This window comes from Entelurus aequoreus, linkage group LG05, assembly GCF_033978785.1.
Source record: "Entelurus aequoreus isolate RoL-2023_Sb linkage group LG05, RoL_Eaeq_v1.1, whole genome shotgun sequence".
Classification (NCBI taxonomy): domain Eukaryota; kingdom Metazoa; phylum Chordata; class Actinopteri; order Syngnathiformes; family Syngnathidae; genus Entelurus; species Entelurus aequoreus.
This window is the reverse complement of record NC_084735.1, coordinates 1,267,038-1,291,040: the sequence shown is the minus strand read 5'-3', so window position 1 is coordinate 1,291,040 and position 24,003 is coordinate 1,267,038. Positions and strand designations below refer to the sequence as shown.

The window sequence follows — 24,003 nt, the reverse complement described above, 5'->3', positions numbered from 1 at the left end:
CTTATTTCTTTGCTTATTATTTAATGCAGTTTCCTGCTAATAATTTAATTATTTTTAGCTATTATTTATTTTACAAGTATTTTGTCATTTTTAAAATGTATTCATTTTGTTTATTTATAATGCAGTATCCCCTTATTCATTTATTGATTTTTTAATCTTTTTTTTAATAAATTACTTTGTAATTTTGTTAATTTATTTATCTTTCTATTTTTTTAAATGCAGTTCCCCCTTATTTACTCATTAAATTATTATTATTTATTTTATCAATATTTTGTAATTTTAGAGTTTGTTTATTTTTGTTTATTTTTTAATGCAGTTCCCCCTTATCAATGTATTTTCTTTTATTGTTATCTATTTTGTAATAATTTTTTTTAATGTTTTAATTTATTTTCGTTATTTTTTTAAATTCAATTCCCCCTTATTTCATTTTTTAATGAATAGTTTCATTAATATTTTGTAATTATTTTTCACTTATTTCTTTTTTTATTATTGAATGCAGTTTCCTGCTAATAGTTTGTTTATTTTTAGTTATTATTTATTTTATAAGTATTTTGTCATTTTTAAAAATGTATTCATTTTGTTTATTTATAATGCAGTCTCCCCTTATTCATTTATGCATTTTTTAATCATTATTTTTTTATTAATTGTCTTGTAATTTTGTTAATTTATTTATTTTTCCATATTTTTTTAATGCAATTCTTCCGTATTAAATTATTTCTTTTTTATCATTATTTATTTTAATAATATTTAGTATTTTTTTGTAATAATGTGTTTTTAATGCAGTTCCACCTTATTTATTTTTCAACAATTATTTATTTTGTTGATAGTGTATTTAAATTTATTTTTTAATCTATTTCTTTAACATACTTCCCCTATAAGTCAGCACATAATTACGAGCAGTGTTTCCCAGCAGCAATTTTTTTAATACATTTTTTTAATGCAGTTCTTCCTTATTAATTACATCATTTTTCATCATTATTTATTTTATAATAATTCTTACTTTTTAATATTTTTAAAAATGCAGTTCCCCCTTATTTACTCATTTAATTATTATTATTTATTTTATTAATATTTTGTAATTTTAGAATTTGTTTATTTTTGTTTATTTTTTAATGCAGTTCCCCCTTAGCAATGTATTTATTTATTTATTGTTATCTATTTTATAATTATCTTTAAAAAATATATATATATATTTTTGTTCATTTTTTTACGTCAGTTCCCCCTTATTTAATTTTTTTAATGAATAATTTCATTAATATTTTGTAATTCTTTTTCACTTATTTCTTTGCTTATTATTTAATGCAGTTTCCTGCTAATAATTTAATTATTTTTAGCTATTATTTATTTTACAAGTATTTTGTCATTTTTAAAATGTATTCATTTTGTTTATTTATAATGCAGTATCCCCTTATTCCTTTATTGATTTTTTAATCTTTTTTTTAATAAATTACTTTGTAATTTTGTTAATTTATTTATCTTTCTATTTTTTTAAATGCAGTTCCCCCTTATTTACTCATTAAATTATTATTATTTATTTTATCAATATTTTGTAATTTTAGAGTTTGTTTATTTTTGTTTATTTTTTAATGCAGTTCCCCCTTATCAATGTATTTTCTTTTATTGTTATCTATTTTGTAATAATTTTTTTTAATGTTTTAATTTATTTTTGTTATTTTTTTAAATTCAATTCCCCCTTATTTCATTTTTTAATGAATAGTTTCATTAATATTTTGTAATTATTTTTCACTTATTTCTTTTTTTATTATTGAATGCAGTTTCCTGCTAATAGTTTGTTTATTTTTAGTTATTATTTATTTTATAAGTATTTTGTCATTTTTAAAAATGTATTCATTTTGTTTATTTATAATGCAGTTTCCCCTTATTCATTTATTAATTTTTTTTCCCTTTTTTTTTATAAATTACTTTGTAATTTTGTTAATTTATTTATCTTTCTATTTTTTTTAAATGCAGTTCCCCCTTATTTACTCTTTTAATTATTATTATAAATGTTATTAATATTTTGTAATTTTAGAATTTGTTTATTTTTGTTGATTTTTTAATGCAGTTCCCCTTTATCGGGGAGCGTCTTCTAATGAGCACCTGGACGACAGTGACGAGACACCAGTTGGACTTCCTGTGTTGGTATGACAGCTACTATTTGAATGGGACATTTCATTAACGTTGTGTCATTTTCAAAAGTTATTATTTTGTCTCCTTTTTTATGCAGTTCCTCCTTATTTATTTATTTTTAATTATACTTTTTTAAAATCTATTTCTTTGTAAATTTTTTAACTTATGCAGTTCTTCCTTATTAATTAATTCATTTTTTATCATTATTTATTTTATTAATAATTCTTACTTTTTTATTTTTTTAAATGCAGTTCCCCCTTATTTACTATTTATTGTTATCTATTTTATAATTATCTTTAAAATGTTTTAATTTATTTTTGTTAATTTTTTGAATTCAGTTCCACCTTATTTCCTTTTTAATGAATAATTTCATTAATATTTTGTAATTTTTTTCACTTATTTCTTTGTTTATTATTTAATGCAGTTTCCTGCTAATACTTTATTTACTTGTAATTATTATTTATTTTATAAGTATTTTGTCATTTTTAAGTGTATTCATTTTGTTTATTTATAATGCAGTCTCCCCTTATTCATTTATGCATTTTTTAATCATTATTTTTTTATTAATTGTCTTGTAATTTTGTTAATTTATTTATTTTTACATATTTTTTTTATGCAATTCTTCCGTATTAAATTATTTATTTTTTTATCATTATTTATTTTAATAATATTTAGTATTTTTTTGTAATAATTTGTTTTTAATGCAGTTCCACCTTATTTTTTTTTTTAACAATTATTTATTTTGTTGATAGTGTATTTAAATTTATTTTTTAATATATTTCCTTAACACACTTCCCCTATAAGTCAGCACATAATTACGAGCAAAGTGTTTCCCAGCAGCAATTTTTTTAAATACATTTTTAATGCAGTTCTTCCTTATTAATTACATCATTTTTTATCATTATTTATTTTATAATAATTCTTAATTTTTAATGTTTTTTAAAAATGCAGTTCCCCCTTATTTACTCATTTAATTATTATTATTAATTTTATTAATATTTTAGAATTTGTTTATTTTTTAATGCAGTTCCCCCTTATCAAAGTATTTATTTATGTATTGTTATCTATTTTATAATTATCTTTAAAAAAAATAAAAAATATTTTTGTTCATTTTTTTACGTCAGTTCCCCCTTATTTAATTTTTTAATTAATAATTTCATTAATATTTTGTAATTCTTTTTCACTTATTTCTTTGCTTATTATTTAATGCAGTTTCCTGCTAATAATTTAATTATTTTTAGCTATTATTTATTTTATAAGTATTTTGTCATTTTTAAAATGTATTCATTTTGTTTATTTATAATGCAGTATTCCCTTATTCATTTATTGATTTTTTTTATTTAAATAAATTACTTTGTAATTTTGTTAATTTATTTATCTTTCTATTTTTTTAAATGCAGTTCCCCCTTATTTACTCATTAAATTATTATTATTAATTGTATTAATATTTTGTAATTTTAGAATTTGTTTATTTTTGTTTATTTTTTAATGCAGTTCCCCCTTATCAATGTATTTTCTTTTATTGTTATCTATTTTGTAATAATGTTTTTAATGTTTTAATTGATTTTTGTTAATTTTTTAAATTAAATTCCCCCTTATTTCTTTTTTTATGAATAATTTCATTAATATTATGTAATTATTTTTCACTTATTTATTTGCTTATTATTTAATGCAGTTTCCTGCTAATAATTTAATTATTTTTAGCTATTATTTATTTTACAAGTATTTTGTCATTTTTAAAATGTATTCATTTTGTTTATTTATAATGCAGTATCCCCTTATTCATTTATTGATTTTTTAATCTTTTTTTTAATAAATTACTTTGTAATTTTGTTAATTTATTTATCTTTCTATTTTTTCAAATGCAGTTCCCCCTTATTTACTCATTAAATTATTATTATTTATTTTATTAATATTTTGTAATTTTAGAATTTGTTTATTTTTTAATGCAGTTCCCCCTCATCAATGTATTTTCTTTTATTGTTATCTATTTTGTAATAATGTTTTTAATGTTTTAATTTATTTTTGTTAATTTTTTAAATTAAATTCCCCCTTATTTCTTTTTTTAATGAATAATTTTATTAATATTTTGTAATTCTTTTTCACTTATTTCTTTGCTTATTATTTAATGCAGTTTCCTGCTAATAATTTAATTATTTTTTAGCTATTATTTATTTTATAAGTATTTTGTCATTTTTAAAATGTATTCATTTTGTTTATTTATAATGCAGTCTCCCCTTATTCATTTATTGATTTTTTAATCTTTTTTTTTATTATAAATTACTTTGTAATTTTGTTAATTTATTTATCTTTCTATTTTTTTAAATGCAGTTCCCCCTTATTTACTCATTAAATTATTATTATTTATTTTATTAATATTTTGTAATTTTAGAATTTGTTTATTTTTGTTTATTTTTTAATGCAGTTCCCCCTTATCAATGTATTTTCTTTTATTGTTATGTATTTTGTAATAATTTTTTTAATGTTTTAATTTATTTTTGTTAATTTTTTTAATTCAATTCCCCCTTATTTCATTTTTTAATGAATAATTTCATTACCATACCATACCATACCAACTTTATTTATAAAGCCCTTTAAAAACAACCACAGTTGAAAAACAAAGGGCTGTACACCACAAAGAAATAAAGGCAAAGGACAGACTAAAAAATAAAATTTAAAACAGAAGTAAAATACACATTAAAAAAGCAAATACAAAATTACCCTAAGAACAATTTTGTTAGATAAAAAGCATTTTGTCATTATTTTTCACTTATTTCTTTGTTTATTATTTAATGCCGTTTCCTGATAATGATATATTTATTTTTAGTTATTATTTATTTTATAAGTATTTTGTCATTTTTAAAATGTATTCATTTTGTTTATTTATAATGCAGTTTCCCCTCATTCATTTATTAAATTTTTTATCTTTTTTTTTATCAATTACTTTGTAATTTTGTTAATTTATTTATCTTTCTATTTTTTTTAAATGCAGTTCCCCCTTATTTACTCATTTAATTATTATTATAAATTGTATTAATATTTTGTAATTTTAGAATTTGTTTATTTTTGTTGATTTTTTAATGCAGTTCCCCTTCATCGGGGAGCGTCTTGTAACGAGCACCTGGACGACAGTGACATGGAAACGCAACATGGCGGTATAGTTACCGTCGTCTCTGTCCTCCAGGATGTCTTGTAATGAGCACCTGGACGACAGTGAGGTGGAAACGCAACATGGCGGTATAGTTACCGTCGTCTCTGTCCTCCAGGATGGCGACCGTGGCAGAGGGGTGCGGGCGGCCCAGGCGGCCCCCCACAGGCGAGGAGAGGCTGACGTTGAAGTGCTCCTGGCCCTCGTAGAGCGAGTCGTCGATGACCACCACGTGGCACCACTTCTCCCGCTCGCCCCCGTGGAAGCGCAGTACGCTGGCGTGCTCCTCGGGCCGCGAGATGTAGTCCGAGTAGGACAGGACGCTGCCGGCTTCCGTGCCGGTGGCGGAACCTTGTAAGGAGAGGGCGCCGTTACTAGGAAAGTTGAGGCCATAAACGTCCTATTTCCTACTTTTAACTCTCACTCAGTCAAATTATGTTGACATTTTCAACACCAACGAAGAAATTGCGCTAGCTTGTTGCTAATATACATTGGCCTTTCTGTTTACATGCTACTGATTAGCATTAGCGATTTTACATGGCGATTTGTACACCTCTAATGGAAACTAAAATTAAGAAAGCTTTTTTTTTTACACCGAATTTTGTCAATTGAATTTTTTTTTACATCCAATTATACTGACAATTTCATTGGAAAAAAAAATGTTAACAAAATGCGTGTGTTTAAAAATATTCAGTGTAAAAAAAAAAAAATGTCAGTGTATAAAAATTCAGTACTTAAAAATTCAGTGTAAAAAAATGTTTGTGTATTAAAATTCAGTGTAAAAAAAATTGCAGTCTATAAAAATTCAGTGCTTAAAAATTCAGTCTAAAATTTCATCCATCCGTCATTCATTTTCTTCCGCTCATCCAAGGTCGGGTCGCGGGGGCAGCAGCCTAAGCAGAGTAAAAAAATCAGTGTAAAAAAAATGTCAGTGTGTAAAAATTCAGTGTACAAAAATTCAGGGTAGAAAAAAATGTCAGTGTATAAAAATTCAGTGTATAAAATTTCAGCGTTTACAAATTTCAGTGTTTAAAAATTCAGTGTGTAAAAATTCAGTGTACAAAAATTCAGGGTAGAAAAAAATGTCAGTGTATAAAAATTCAGAGTATAAAATTTCAGCGTTTACAAATATCAGTGTTTAAAAATTCAGTGTGAAAAAATTGAGTGTATAAAAAATTTAGTGTATACAAAATTCAGTATATAAAATTTCAGCGTTTACAAATTTCAGTGTTTAAAAATTAAGTTTGTAAAAATTCAGTGTAAAAAAATGTCAGTGTTTAAAAATTCAGTGTAAAAAAAAATTCAGTGTATAAAAATTCAGCGTAAAAAATGCATCTATCCACCCATCCATTTTCTTCCGCTTATCCGATGTCAGGTCGCGGGGGCAGCAGCCTAAGCAGACTAAAAAAATCCAGTGTAAAAAAAATGTCAGTGTATAAAAAATTCTGCGTATTTTTCAAACACTGAATTTCAAAACAAACATATTATGATGCAAAAAAATGAAAACCCAAAAAATTCAGTTACATAAATCCGGTGTCAAAAAAAAAAAGCTTTCGTAATGAAGACACAAATTAACCTCCGTACACGTTACAATCAAACAGCTGGCGCGTAATAAGAACAATACTTACAGTGTTAACACTTTCCAGGGCGCAACAAAACACCAGATCCAGGGGTTTGCGTGTTGACTGGCTAGTTAGTTAGCGACCTATCTTAAAAAGGTATGTGCAGATTTCAATGAAACTTTCAGGAAATGTCAGAAATGGGATAAGGAACACGTAATTTGGTTTTAAGAATGATCCGGATCACAGTCTGGATTCGGGATTGGTCTGTTCAATGTTTACAGTGCGGCGCTAATTAGCCCTAATTTCCCGTGCGCATTGCTAATGAGATGGCGGTTGTGTGGTGATGAGGTTGAAATGTCACCTGTAATGAGCGGTGCGTGGATGAGAGGCGGTGTTAGCACACTTTGTGGCGTGTGCGTGGATGAGAGGTGGTGTTAGCACACTTTGTGGCGTGTTGACCTTTCTGCGGCTGCAAATGAAACAAGGCGCAGGCCGCCCCCATCCCTGGTTCTTCCTGCTGGCTTTTGACGGCACTCAGAGAAGAGTCACGATCCACGACTTGAGAAAAAGCCATTAACGTGAATATATTAACATTTCATTAAAACCCGTCATTTTCAATCCAAGGGCTGCTCTTAAATTTTTTATAGGCGGTTTGTGAGGTCACAACATGGCGTCCTGTGTTGGTATGACAGCTACTATTTGCAAAAGCCCACTTTTGAATGTGACATTTCATTAACGTTGTGTCATTTTTAAAAGTTATTATTTTGTTTATTTTTTTATGCATTTCCTCCTTATTTATTTATTTTTTTAATCATACTTTTTTAAATTAATTTATTTGGAATTTTGTTAATTTATTTATCTTTCTATATTTTTAATGCAGTTCTTTCTTATTAATTAATTTTTTGTCATTATTTATTTGATTAATAATTCTTACTTTTTAAACATTTTTAAATGCAGTTGCCCCTTATTTACTCATTTAATTATTATTCTTTATTTTATTAATATTTTGTATTTTTAGAATTTGTTTATTTTTTGTTTATTTTTTGAATGCAGTTCCACTTTATCAATGTTTTTTATTGTTATCTATTTTATAATTATTATTAAAAATTGTTTATTTATTTTTGTTCATTTTTTAAATTCAGTTCCCCCTTATTTCCTTTTTTAATGAATAATTTCATTAATATTTTGTAATTTATTTCACTTATTTGTTTGTTTATTATTTAATGCAGTTTCCTGCTAATCATTTATTTATTGTTAGTTATTCTTTATTTTATAAGTATTTTGTCATTTTTAAAATGTATTGTATTGTTTATTTATAATGTAGTTTCCCCTTATTAATTTATTGATTTTTTAATCTTTTTTTTTAATCAATTTCTTTGTAAATTTGTTAATTTATTTATCTTTCTATATTTTTAATGCAGTTTTTCCTTATTAATTACATTTTTATCATTATTTATTTTATAATAATTCTTACTTTTTAAAGTGTTTTGAAATGCAGTTCCCCCTTATTTACTCATTTAATTGTTATTATTTATTTTATTAATATCTTAGAATTTTAGAATTTGTTTAATTTTGTGGATTTTTTTTATGCAGTTCTCCCTCATCAATTTATTTATTTATTCATTTTTATCTATTTTATAAATATTTTTAAATTTTTTAAATTTATTTTTGTTAATTTTTTAAAATTCAGTTCCCCTTTATTTCCTTTTTTAATAAATAATTTCATTAATATTTTGTCATTTATTTCACTTATTTGTTTGTTTATTATTTAATGCAGTTTCTTGCTAATCATTTATTTATTTGTAGTTATTATTTATTTTATAAGTATTTTGTCATTTCTAAAATGTATTAATTTTGTTTATTTATAATGCAGTTTCCCCTTATTAATTTATTGATTTTTAATCAATTTTTAAATGTAAGTTAATTAATAATTAATACATTAATTTATTAATTTAATAATTGATTTAATTAAATTAATAAATTAATGTAATTTTTAAATGTCTTTTTAATTTTGTTAATTTATTTATCTTTCTATATTTTAATGCAGTTCTCCCTTATTAATTACATCATTTTTTATCTATATTTATCTTATTAATAATTTGTATTTGTTTCATTTTTTTAAAAATACAGTTCCCCTTTATTTACTCATTTAATAATTATTATTTACTTTATTAATATCAGTTCTTTCCTTGTTTGTGGGAAGAAAGTGGAAATATGGAATCAAGGTTGGTTGCATGAACAAACTTGGTAACCAGGAAGTCAATCAGGTGACAGTATCAACTGTCAAGTTTGGTTGATTCTTTGCATGGAGTGAAAAGAGAAAGTCAAAATGAAAAAATTGTGGTCACCTGGACAGGTTTTTGGATTTTTTCCAACGGGACCGTAGTCAGACCAATGTGGTCTGTACATGATGCAAGGCAAGACCGCTAATGCCACACCACCTTAGCTCACCCTTTAGAGCACAGCTGCAACTTTCTGCCACTACACCTGCAGAAAATAGTTCTTCTCAGGTTTCTCTATGTTTACATTTTCACACTTTGCACTATTTTCTACTTCCCGAAGAAGCTGCTGCGAATTCAGGCAATTTAGGGAGGAACTATTTGAAGAACATTCCCTAAAAACATGGCTGCCTTTCTTTTGCTTGTTGATTGGGATGAACGCCCCCTGCTGGGGGAGAAGGTGAGCGTACGACGAGGCGTTCAAGGTCCTACCTTGCTGAGTGTAGCAGAGCACCAGGAGCTCCTCGCTGACGTCCCCGCTGCGATGCACCGGGATGGACAGACGGCCCACACCCTCCTCCACCCACAGGAGCCGCTCCGGGAAGAAGACGGTGGACTCTGATGGAAGGCAGAAGAAGCTTTTAGCCATCACACACTTCAAGTTGGACCACCATTTTTGTTTGGGGACTTTTTGGATAATTACAAGACTTTTGGAGAATAGGCAGGAAGAACCTCAGGGAGAGATTGTCTGATCCCAGGAAGGATCATGAAGGCAAGGTGGGAGGATTAGGTCTGGGAGATATGGCTGAAAACTGTATCACGATATCAGTCATGAAGGCAAGGTGGGAGGATTAGGTCTGGGAGATATGGCTGAAAACTGTATCACGATATCAGTCATGAAGGCAAGGTGGGAGGATTAGGTCTGGGAGATATGGCTGAAAACTGTATCACGATATCAGTCATGAAGGCAAGGTGGGAGGATTAGGTCTGGGAGATATGGCTGAAAACTGTATCACGATATCAGTCATGAAGGCAAGGTGGGAGGATTAGGTCTGGGAGATATGGCTGAAAACTGTATCACGATATCAGTCATGAAGGCAAGGTGGGAGGATTAGGTCTGGGAGATATGGCTGAAAACTGTATCACGATATCAGTCATGAAGGCAAGGTGGGAGGATTAGGTCTGGGAGATATGGCTGAAAACTGTATCACGATATCAGTCATGAAGGCAAGGTGGGAGGATTAGGTCTGGGAGATATGGCTGAAAACTGTATCACGATATCAGTGTTCTGTATCGCTCAGTCAAGTGTCCGCCATTGGACAGTGTTCCTAATCAAGTGTCCGCCACTGGACAGTGTCCCTAATCAAGAGACTTAAAACCAGGGGAGACAGGGCCTTCTCTGTGGTCGGCCCTAAACTCTGGAACATTCTGCCCCTCCATGTTCAAACTGCTCCCACAGTGGAGTGTTTTAAGTCTCGTCTAAAGACCCACTTTTATTCTTTGGCTTTTAACACTACGTGAGTTGTGTGGTCTTCTGTCCTCTGTTGTCCTGTGTGGTTAGGGTTAGGGTTATAAATTTTGATGTCTATTTTACTGTTTTAATTGGTTTCACCCTTTAAAATCGTTTTTAATCATATTTATTTTTTATATTGTCTCTGTATTGGTTTTCTATTCATTTATTCTTTGTTTTTATTCAGTCATTGGTGTAGCATAATATTGTTTTTAATATTGTTTTTAATATAGTTTTTAATATTGTTTTTAATATTGTTTTTAACATGGCTGTGCAGCACTTTGGAAACATTCTTGTTGTGTAAATGTGCTATATAAATAAAGTGGATTGGATTGGATTGAAGTGTCTGTCACTGGACAGTGTCCCTAATCAAGTGTCCGCCACTGGACAGTGTCCCTAATCAAGTGTCCGCCACTGGACGGTGTCCCTAATCAAGTGTCCGCCACTGGACGGTGTCCCTAATCAAGTGTCCGCCACTGGACGGTGTTCCTAATCAAGTGTCCGTCACTGGACGGTGTCCCTAATCAAGTGTCCGCCACTGGACGGTGTTCCTAATCAAGTGTCCGTCACTGGACAGTGTCCCTAATCAAGTGTCCGTCACTGGACAGTGTTCCTAATCAAGTGTCCGTCACTGGACAGTGTTCCTAATCAAGTGTCCGCCACTGGACAGTGTCCCTAATCAAGTGTCCGTCACTGGACAGTGTCCCTAATCAAGTGTCCGCCACTGGACAGTGTCCCTAATCAAGTGTACGTCACTGGACAGTGTCCCTAATCAAGTGTCCGTCACTGGACAGTGTCCCTAATCAAGTGTCCGTCACTGGACAGTGTTCCTAATCAAGTGTCCGTCACTGGACAGTGTCCCTAATCAAGTGTCCGCCACTGGACAGTGTCCCTAATCAAGTGTCCGCCACTGGACGGTGTCCCTAATCAAGTGTCCGCCACTGGACGGTGTCCCTAATCAAGTGTCCGCCACTGGACGGTGTCCCTAATCAAGTGTCCGCCACTGGACGGTGTTCCTAATCAAGTGTCCGCCACTGGACGGTGTTCCTAATCAAGTGTCCGTCACTGGACAGTGTCCCTAATCAAGTGTCCGTCACTGGACAGTGTTCCTAATCAAGTGTCCGTCACTGGACAGTGTTCCTAATCAAGTGTCCGCCACTGGACAGTGTCCCTAATCAAGTGTCCGTCACTGGACAGTGTCCCTAATCAAGTGTCCGCCACTGGACAGTGTCCCTAATCAAGTGTACGTCACTGGACAGTGTCCCTAATCAAGTGTCCGTCACTGGACAGTGTCCCTAATCAAGTGTCCGTCACTGGACAGTGTTCCTAATCAAGTGTCCGTCACTGGACAGTGTCCCTAATCAAGTGTCCGCCACTGGACAGTGTCCCTAATCAAGTGTCCGCCGCTGGACAGTGTCCCTAATCAAGTGTCCGCCGCTGGACAGTGTCCCTAATCAAGTGTCCGCCGTTGGACAGTGTCCCTAATCAAGTGTCCGCCGTTGGACAGTGTCCCTAATCAAGTGTCCGCCGTTGGACAGTGTTCCTAATCAAGTGTCCACCACTGGACAGTGTTCCTAATCAAGTGTCCGTCACTGGACAGTGTCCCTAATCAAGTGTCCGTCACTGGACAGTGTCCCTAATCAAGTGTCCGTCACTGGACAGTGTTCCTAATCAAGTGTCCGCCGTTGGACAGTGTTCCTAATCAAGTGTCCGCCACTGGACAGTGTCCCTAATCAAGTGTCCGTCACTGGACAGTGTCCCTAATCAAGTGTCCGTCACTGGACAGTGTCCCTAATCAAGTGTCCGTCACTGGACAGTGTCCCTAATCAAGTGTCCGCCACTGGACAGTGTCCCTAATCAAGTGTCCGCCAGTGGACAGTGTCCCTAATCAAGTGTCCGCCAGTGGACAGTGTCCCTAATCAAGTGTCCGCCAGTGGACAGTGTCCCTAATCAAGTGTCCGCCGCTGGACAGTGTCCCTAATCAAGTGTCCGCCGCTGGACAGTGTCCCTAATCAAGTGTCCGCCGCTGGACAGTGTCCCTAATCAAGTGTCCGCCGCTGGACAGTGTCCCTAATCAAGTGTCCGCCGTTGGACAGTGTCCCTAATCAAGTGTCCGCCACTGGACAGTGTCCCTAATCAAGTGTCCGCCAGTGGACAGTGTTCCTAATCAAGTGTCCACCACTGGACAGTGTTCCTAATCAAGTGTCCGCCACTGGACAGTGTTCCTAATCAAGTGTCCGCCACTGGACAGTGTCCCTAATCAAATGTCCGCCACTGGACGGTGTCCCTAATCGAGTGTCCGTCAGTGGACGGTGTCCCTAATCGAGTGTCCGTCACTGGACGGTGTCCCTAATCGAGTGTCCACTATTGGACAGTGTCCCTAATCGAGTGTGTACTATTAGACAGTGTTCCTAATCGAGTGTCCACTATTAGACGGTGTTCCTAATCGAGTGTCCGCCACTGGACGGTGTTCCTAATCGAGTGTCCGCCACTGGACGGTGTCCCTAATCGAGTGTCCGCCATTGGACGGTGTCCCTAATCGAGTGTCCGCTATTGGACGGTGTCCCTAATCGAGTGTCCGCTATTGGACGGTGTTCCTAATCGAGTGTCCGCTATTGGACGGTGTTCCTAATCGAGTGTCCGCTATTGGACGGTGTTCCTAATCGAGTGTCCGCTATTGGACGGTGTTCCTAATCGAGTGTCCGCTATTGGACGGTGTTCCTAATCGAGTGTCCGCTATTGGACAGTGTTCCTAATCGAGTGTCCACTATTGGACAGCGTTCCTAATCGAGTGTCCGCTATTGGACAGTGTTCCTAATTGAGTGTCCACTATTGGACAGCGTTCCTAATCGAGTGTCCGCTATGGACAGTGTTCCTAATCGAGTGTCCACTATTGGACAGTGTTCCTAATCGAGTGTCCACTATTGGACAGTGTTCCTAATCAAGTGTCCACTATTGGACAGTGTTCCTAATCGAGTGTCCACTATTGGACAGTGTTCCTAATTGAGTGTCCACTATTGGACAGTGTTCCTAATCGAGTGTCCACTATTGGACAGTGTTCCTAATCGAGTGTCCACTATTGGACAGTGTTCCTAATCGAGTGTCCACTATTGGACAGTGTTCCTAACCGAGTGTCCACTATTGGACAGTGTCCCTAATCGAGTGTCCGCTATTGGACGGTGTTCCTAATCGAGTGTCCGCTATTGGACGGTGTTCCTAATCAAGTGTCCACTATTGGACAGTGTTCCTAATTGAGTGTCCACTATTGGACAGTGTTCCTAATCAAGTGTCCACTATTGGACAGTGTTCCTAATTAAGTGTCCACTATTGGACAGTGTTCCTAATCGAGTGTCCACTATTGGACAGTGTTCCTAATCAAGTGTCCACAGAGTTTGGTTGCTAATCTCTCAAATGGAAAAAAAATCTTGTAGAAAGTTTTTGTCAAAGAGTATTTTTAGAAAGTGAAAGTGAAAGTGAAAAAGCAGCTTTCTTGCGCAAGAATGCTGGCGGCGGCAGCGAGCAGGCAGTCTTCTCGCAGACCAGAGTCTCTGATCTTTGACAGGAAGTAGTCGGAGAGCTCGGCGTGGCGACGTCTAATTACGCCGCGCTCCAAGACCTCGTTATGAATGATCAGAGCCAGACTGGCTGAACAACAACAATATGGAGCAGGACTGGCCAGAGACTAGCAGAGTTTAGCGTCCTCCTGGGGATCTTTGTCTCATGGTGATGGTCTTCAGAGAGAGTGAAGCATCTCTGTCACATTAGACAATCTTCTCAGTGTAATGAAGTCACAGGGGAGGCAGCACACTTGTTGCTGTGGCCACTTTCAACCTTGCAACACTGCACCACTGTCACACAGGACACATGAGAGAGGAGAGAGGAGAGAGGAGAGAGGAGACATGAGAGAGGAGAGAGGAGAGAGGAGAGAGGAGACATGAGAGAGGAGAGAGGAGAGAGGAGAGAGGAGACATGAGAGAGGAGAGAGGAGAGAGGAGAGAGGAGAGAGGAGACATGAGAGAGGAGAGAGGAGAGAGGAGAGAGGAGACATGAGAGAGGAGACATGAGACATGAGAGAGGAGACATGAGAGAGGAGAGAGGAGAGAGGAGAGAGGAGAGAGGAGACATGAGAGAGGAGAGAGGAGAGAGGAGACATGAGACATGAGAGAGGAGAGAGGAGACATGAGACATGAGAGAGGAGAGAGGAGAGAGGAGACATGAGACATGAGACATGAGAGAGGAGAGAGGAGAGAGGAGACATGAGAGAGGAGAGAGGAGACATGAGCGAGGAGAGAGGAGACATGAGAGAGGAGACATGAGAGAGGAGACATGAGAGAGGAGACGAGACATGAGAGAGGAGACATGAGACATGAGCGAGGAGACATGAGACATGAGAGAGGAGAGAGGAGAGAGGAGAGAGGAGACATGACACATGAGAGAGGAGAGAGGAGACATGAGACATGAGAGAGGAGAGAGGAGAGAGGAGACATGAGACATGAGAGAGGAGAGAGGAGACATGAGCGAGGAGAGAGGAGACATGAGAGAGGAGACATGAGAGAGGAGACATGAGACATGAGCGAGGATACATGAGACATGGGAGAGGAGACATGAGAGAGGAGACATGAGAGAGGAGACATGAGACATGAGCGAGGAGACATGAGATATGAGAGAGGAGACATGAGAGAGGAGACATGAGACATGAGCGAGGAGACATGAGACATGAGCGAGGAGACATGAGAGAGGAGACGAGACATGAGAGAGGAGACATGAGACACGAGTGAGGAGACATGAGACATGAGCGAGGAGAGAGGAGACATGAGAGAGGAGACATGAGAGAGGAGACGAGACATGAGAGAGGAGACATGAGACACGAGCGAGGAGACATGAGACATGAGCGAGGAGAGAGGAGACATGAGAGAGGAGACATGAGAGAGGAGACGAGACATGAGAGAGGAGACATGAGACATGAGCGAGGAGACATGAGACATGAGAGAGGAGACATGAGAGAGGAGACATGAGACATGAGCGAGGAGACATGAGATATGAGAGAGGAGACATGAGAGAGGAGACATGAGACATGAGCGAGGAGACATGAGACATGAGCGAGGAGACATGAGAGAGGAGACGAGACATGAGAGAGGAGACATGAGACACGAGCGAGGAGACATGAGAAATGAGCGAGGAGAGAGGAGACATGAGAGAGGAGACATGAGTGAGGAGACGAGACATGAGAGAGGAGACATGAGACATGAGAGAGGAGAGAGGAGAGAGGAGAGAGGAGACATGAGACATGAGAGAGGAGAGAGGAGAGAGGAGACATGAGACATGAGAGAGGAGAGAGGAGACATGAGACATGAGAGAGGAGAGAGGAGACATGAGAGAGGAGAGAGGAGACATGAGCGAGGAGAGAGGAGACATGAGAGAGGAGACATGAGAGAGGAGACATGAGAGAGGAGACGAGACATGAGAGAGGAGACATGAGACATGAGCGAGGAGACATGAGACATGAGAGAGGAGAGAGGAGAGAGGAGACATGAGACATGAGAGAGGAGAGAGGAGACATGAGACATGAGAGAGGAGAGAGGAGAGAGGAGACATGAGACATGAGAGAGGAGAGAGGAGACATGAGCGAGGAGAGAGGAGACATGAGAGAGGAGACATGAGAGAGGAGACATGAGAGAGGAGACGAGACATGAGAGAGGAGACATGAGACATGAGCGAGGAGACATGAGACATGGGAGAGGAGACATGAGAGAGGAGACATGAGAGAGGAGACATGAGACATGAGCGAGGAGACATGAGATATGAGAGAGGAGACATGAGAGAGGAGACATGAGACATGAGCGAGGAGACATGAGACATGAGCGAGGAGACATGAGAGAGGAGACGAGACATGAGAGAGGAGACATGAGACACGAGCGAGGAGACATGAGACATGAGCGAGGAGAGAGGAGACATGAGAGAGGAGACATGAGAGAGGAGACGAGACATGAGAGAGGAGACATGAGACACGAGCGAGGAGACATGAGACATGAGCGAGGAGAGAGGAGACATGAGAGAGGAGACATGAGAGAGGAGACGAGACATGAGAGAGGAGACATGAGACATGAGCGAGGAGACATGAGACATGAGAGAGGAGACATGAGACATGAGCGAGGAGACATGAGATATGAGAGAGGAGACATGAGAGAGGAGACATGAGACATGAGCGAGGAGACATGAGACATGAGCGAGGAGACATGAGAGAGGAGACGAGACATGAGAGAGGAGACATGAGACACGAGCGAGGAGACATGAGACATGAGCGAGGAGAGAGGAGACATGAGAGAGGAGACATGAGTGAGGAGACGAGACATGAGAGAGGAGAGAGGAGACATGAGAGAGGAGACATGAGAGAGGAGACATGAGAGAGGAGACATGAGACATGAGCGAGGAGACATGAGACATGAGAGAGGAGACATGAGAGAGGAGACATGAGACATGAGCGAGGAGACATGAGATATGAGAGAGGAGACATGAGAGAGGAGACATGAGACATGAGCGAGGAGACATGAGACATGAGCGAGGAGACATGAGAGAGGAGACGAGACATGAGAGAGGAGACATGAGACACGAGCGAGGAGACATGAGACATGAGCGAGGAGAGAGGAGACATGAGAGAGGAGACATGAGTGAGGAGACGAGACATGAGAGAGGAGACATGAGACACGAGCGAGGAGACATGAGACATGAGCGAGGAGAGAGGAGACATTAGAGAGGAGACATGAGAGAGGAGACGAGACATGAGAGAGGAGACATGAGACATGAGCGAGGAGACATGAAAGAGGAGACATGAGACATGAGCGAGGAGACATGAGACATGAGAGAGGAGACATGAGAGAGGAGACATGAGACATGAGCGAGGAGACATGAGACATGAGACATGAGAGAGGAGACATGAGACATGAGACATGAGAGAGGAGACATGAGACATGAGACATGAGAGAGGAGACATGAGACATGAGCGAGGAGACATGAGAGAGGAGACATGAGACATGAGCGAGGAGACATGAGACATGAGAGAGGAGACATGAGAGAGGAGACATGAGACATGAGAGAGGAGACATGGGACATGAGCGAGGAGACATGAGCGAGGAGACATGAGATATGAGAGAGGAGACATGAGAGAGGAGACATGAGACATGAGACATGAGAGAGGAGAGAGGAGACATGAGAGAGGAGACGAGACATGAGAGAGGAGACATGAGACATGAGCGAGGAGACATGAGATATGAGAGAGGAGACATGAGACATGAGAGAGGAGACATGAGACATGAGCGAGGAAACATGAGACATGAGCGAGGAGACATGAGATATGAGAGAGGAGACATGAGAGAGGAGACATGAGACATGAGAGAGGAGACATGAGACATGAGAGAGGAGACATGAGACATGAGCGAGGAGACATGAGACATGAGTGAGGAGACATGAGATATGAGAGAGGAGACATGAGAGAGGAGACATGAGACATGAGACATGAGAGATGAGACATGAGATGAGAGATGAGACATGAGACATGAGACATGAGAGATGAGACATGAGAGATGAGACATGAGATGAGAGATGAGAGATGAGACATGAGACATGAGAGATGAGATGAGAGATGAGACATGAGAGATGAGAGATGAGACATGAGATGAGAGATGAGACATGAGAGATGAGACATGAGATGAGAGATGAGATGAGAGATGAGACATGAGATGAGAGATGAGAGATGAGAGATGAGACATGAGATGAGAGATGAGACATGAGACATGAGACATGAGAGATGAGATGAGAGATGAGAGATGAGACATGAGAGATGAGAGATGAGACATGAGAGATGAGAGATGAGAGATGAGACATGAGACATGAGAGATGAGAGATGAGATGAGAGATGAGATGAGAGATGAGAGATGAGAGATGAGAGATGAGAGATGAGACATGAGAGAGGAGACATGAGATGAGACATGAGACATGAGAGATGAGACATGAGATGAGAGGATGCTGTGAGGACCAGACTGACTTCAGGAGACATGGAGACTTTTTACTAACAGCAGTCACTTCTTTGTCACACTAGGAAGACAAGTGGAAGATGCTGTTTGTGTTGACTTTTGTGTCGTGTTGACTTATGTGTCTTGTGTTGACATTTGTGTCTTGTGTTGACATTTGTGTCTTGTGTTGACATTTGTGTCTTGTGTTGACATTTGTGTGTTGTGTTGACATTTGTGTGTTGTGTTGACATTTGTGTGTTGTGTTGATGTGTGTGCATTGTGTTGACTAATGTGTCTTGTGTTGACTTTTGTGTGTTGTGTTGACATTTGTGTGTTGTGTTGACTTTTATGTGTTGTGTTGCCATGTGTGTGTTGTGTTGACATGTGTGTGTTGTGTTGCCATGTGTTGTGTTGCCATGTGTGTGTTGTGTTGACATGTGTGTGTTGTGTTGCCATGTGTTGTGTTGCCATGTGTGTGTTGCCATGTGTGTGTTGACATGTGTTGTGTTGCCATGTGTTGTGTTGCCATGTGTTGTGTTGCCATGTGTGTGTTGCCATGTGTGTGTTGTGTTGCCATGTGTATGTTGTGTTGCCATGTGTATGTTGTGTTGCCATGTGTGTGTTTTGTTGCCATGTGTGTGTTGCCATGTGTGTGTTGTGTTGCCATGTGTATGTTGTGTTGCCATGTGTTGTGTTGCCATGTGTGTGTTGTGTTGCCATGTGTGTGTTGCCATGTGTGTGTTGTGTTGCCATGTGTATGTTGTGTTGACATGTGTTGTGTTGCCATGTGTGTGTTGTGTTGCCATGTGTGTGTTGCCATGTGTGTGTTGTGTTGCCATGTGTGTGTTGCCATGATGGCCACTGACCGTCGCCAGGATCCAGGATGTCCACTGTGGCCGTGGCAGGAAACTCCAGCGCCGCCATGACCGGCTCAGACAGAAGAATCTGGAAGGTCTCAGACTGCTCGTACTTGCCGTCCACCAGGATGTGGACCCGCCAGGTGGCGCTGGTCTGGCCCGGATTGAACTGGACCTGCCTTTGAGACTTCCCCCTGAAGTCCTGGTCCTTCTTGGCGCTGCCGTCCCGCGTGGAGATCCCTGTGGTGGTGGAACACATGCGGAGTGGATTAGACGCCTCAGGACCGGTTCTGCCGTGATCCTGTCAGAACTTTGGGAACACGTCGGATTTATTTGGCAACGACTTCTTTGTGACAAGATTTAAAGACGGAACGTGTGCGCCTTCTTTTCAGCGCGGCGGCGTGGCGGCCGACATCAGACAAGCCATGATGGGGAATTATGGGAAATGATGATTATGGAACATACAGGAAATGATGATTATGGAACATACAGGAAATGATGATTATGGAACATACAGGAAATGATGATTATGGAACATACAGGAAATGATGATTATGGAACATACAGGAAATGATGATTATGGAACATACAGGAAATGATGATTATGGAACATACAGGAAATGATGATTATGGAACATACAGGAAATGATGATTATGGAACATACAGGAAATGATGATTATGGAACATACAGGAAATGATGATTATGGAACATACAGGAAATGATGATTATGGAACATACAGGAAATGATGATTATGGAACATACAGGAAATGATGATTATGGAACATACAGGAAATGATGATTATGGAACATACAGGAAATGATGATTATGGAACATGCAGGAAATGATGATTATGGAACATACAGGAAATGATGATTATGGAACATACAGGAAATGATGATTATGGAACATACAGGAAATGATGATTATGGAACATACAGGAAATGATGATTATGGAACATACAGGAAATGATGATTATGGAACATGCAGGAAATGATGATTATGGAACATACAGGAAATGATGATTATGGAACATACAGGAAATGATGATTATGGAACATACAGGAAATGATGATTATGGAACATACAGGAAATGATGATTATGGAACATACAGGAAATGATGATTATGGAACATACAGGAAATGATGATTATGGAACATACAGGAAATGATGATTATGGAACATACAGGAAATGATGATTATGGAACATACAGGAAATGATGATTATGGAACATGCAGGAAATGATGATTATGGAACATGCAGGAAATGATGATTATGGAACATACAGGAAATGATGATTATGGAACATACAGGAAATGATGATTATGGAACATACAGGAAATGATGATTATAGAACATACAGGAAATGATGATTATGGAACATACAGGAAATGATGATTATGGAACATACAGGAAATGATGATTATGGAACATGCAGGAAATGATGATTATGGAACATACAGGAAATGATGATTATGGAACATACAGGAAATGATGATTATGGAACATGCAGGAAATGATGATTATGGAACATACAGGAAATGATGATTATGGAACATACAGGAAATGATGATTATGGAACATACAGGAAATGATGATTATGGAACATACAGGAAATGATGATTATGGAACATACAGGAAATGATGATTATGGAACATACAGGAAATGATGATTATGGAACATGCAGGAAATGATGATTATGGAACATACAGGAAATGATGATTATGGAACATACAGGAAATGATGATTATGGAACATGCAGGAAATGATGATTATGGAACATGCAGGAAATGATGATTATGGAACATACAGGAAATGATGATTATGGAACATACAGGAAATGATGATTATGGAACATGCAGGAAATGATGATTATGGAACATGCAGGAAATGATGATTATGGAACATACAGGAAATGATGATTATGGAACATGCAGGAAATGATGATTATGGAACATGCAGGAAATGATGATTATGGAACATACAGGAAATGATGATTATGGAACATACAGGAAATGATGATTATGGAACATACAGGAAATGATGATTATGGAACATACAGGAAATGATGATTATAGAACATACAGGAGTGTGACAAGCAGGCCTATCAGCGGTGCATTCAAGTGCTGGCGGCACAATCAGACACGAGATGGAGGACAACTTGTCAGCCTTTTACTGAACATCAGTGGAGCACGCTGGCCACTTCATTAGGCACACCTGCGCTGTGGAAACATCTCCTTGGACAGTGTTCCTAATCAAGTGTCCGTCATTGGACAGTGTTCCTAATCAAGTGTCCATCATTGGAGAGTGTTCCTAATCAAGTGTCCATCATTGGACAGTGTTCCTAATCAAGTGTCCATCATTAGACAGTGTTCCTAATCAAGTGTCCGTCATTGGACAGTGTTCCTAATCAAGTGTCCGTCATTGGACAGTGTTCCTAATCAAGTGTCCGTCGTTGGACAGCGTTCCTAATCAAGTGTCCGTCATTGGACAGTGTTCCTAATCAAGTGTCCACCATTGGCCAGCGTTCCTAATCAAGTGTCCACCATTGGCCAGCGTTCCTAATCTGGTGTCCGCCGTTGGAGTCAAAGATTTTTTGGTTCGTTTTAAAAATGCTAAAAACAGATATTGTGTCAACTTTGTATTATAGGTGACAAATAATATTATTTACAATTATTAATTAGAACATTTCAGCTTTTTCTCATGACTTTTCAATATTTTTTGATCGTTTTCTATTATTCTTATGTTTTTTCCCCCCCATGTAAACATATAATAACAACAATACGATTGTCTAACTGCATAAAATTGTCTGTCAAAAATACTAATCTTCATTTACACATTTAACAGTGTTTATTATGGTTGTTGTAATTATTTAAATTCATTTATAAGTTAGTATTATTAAATTTTTTATTACCTAACTAAAATTTATTTTTTCGGTCAAAGTGTTTTTTTCATTGTGAAATCCTTTAATATTTTACAGTCGGGGTGTCTAAACCTTTCCCACCAAAGGCCGCATACTGAAAAAAGGGAGTTTGATATATATTTTTTTAATTTAAAAAAAAATGCTAAAAAGAGATATTATATATGTATTTAAAGACAAAATGTTGTGTTATATGTGACTAAGTTTATTATTATTAATTAAAAAATGTCAGATTTTTCCTCATTACATTCTGATTGATCTTTTTTTCTTACATAGTTTTTTAAAATTTAGTCATTATTTCAGTAGACATGTTATTTATATTTGCATAAAGAATCAGATCAATATCGCTGATACCAGCCTGAATGGGTGGTATCGCACATCACTACCTTATACCTCTCCCGCATCATCTACATTTCTTCCTTCTGTTGTCCCTCCCTTCCTTCCCCTCCTACCTCCCCTCCTTCCTTCCTTCCTTGCTCATCCCATCTTCCTTTTGGCGACTCCACCACAGGACTAGAAAGTTACGCCTGGAGATGAGCGCGAAGAAATCAGGCGTCGCTGCGGCACAAGGCGAGATGAGAAGCATCCATCCCGGGCGAGGCATTGTGCTCGTTAAGTTTATCACCACGACGACGCTAATTGCCCTCCCAGGTCACATTGCCCCCCCTGCTTGCGGGCGCGCACGTGCACACGCTGGATGGGCGCGCTGCACGGGAAAGAACGCCGCCTGGTTCATTTTATAACCTCGTGGAGCAACATGCCGAGTGTGTGGATGTTGGAACGGTTCAAATCGGATGAGAAATGTGGCATATGGAGAGGTTTCTGTATTGCCCATTCATTTTCAATGGGGGGGGATTCCTGGTAATCAGGGAATTTTTGGAACCGGGAAAGGGTGAGTGGAGTGTGTGGATGTTGGAACGGTTCAAATTGGTTGAGAAATGTGGGATATGGAGAGGTTTGTATATTGGCCATTCATTTTCAATGGGCGTAATTCCTGGTAATCAGGGAATTTTCTGAATTTGGAAACATGCTGAGTGTGTGGATGTTGGAACGGTTCAAATCGGATGAGAAATGTGGGATATGGAGAGGTTTCTGTATTGCTTATTCATTTTCAATGGGGGGAATTCCTGGTAATCAGGGAATTTTCGGAAGCGGGAAAACTGCCGAGTGTGTGGATGTTGGAACGGTTCAAATCGGATGAGAAATGTGGCATATGGAGAGGTTTCTGTATTGCCCATTCATTTTCAATGGGGGGGGGATTCCTGGTAATCAGGGAATTTTTGGAACCGGGAAAGGGTGAGTGGAGTGTGTGGATGTTGGAACGGTTCAAATTGGTTGAGAAATGTGGGATATGGAGAGGTTTGTATATTGGCCATTCATTTTCAATGGGCGTAATTCCTGGTAATCAGGGAATTTTCTGAATTTGGAAACATGCTGAGTGTGTGGATGTTGGAACGGTTCAAATCGGATGAGAAATGTGGGATATGGAGAGGTTTCTGTATTGCTTATTCATTTTCAATGGGGGGAATTCCTGGTAATCAGGGAATTTTCGGAAGCGGGAAAACTGCCGAGTGTGTGGATGTTGGAACGGTTCAAATCGGATGAGAAATGTGGGATATGGAGAGGTTTGTATATTGCCCATT

General features: G+C 37.5%; 1 pseudogene; it reads right to left on the bottom strand.

Moving 5' to 3' along the window:
• LOC133649512 (FRAS1-related extracellular matrix protein 2-like) overlaps positions 1-24,003 on the bottom strand; it is a 118,780-nt pseudogene that overhangs the window by 49,693 nt on the left and 45,084 nt on the right.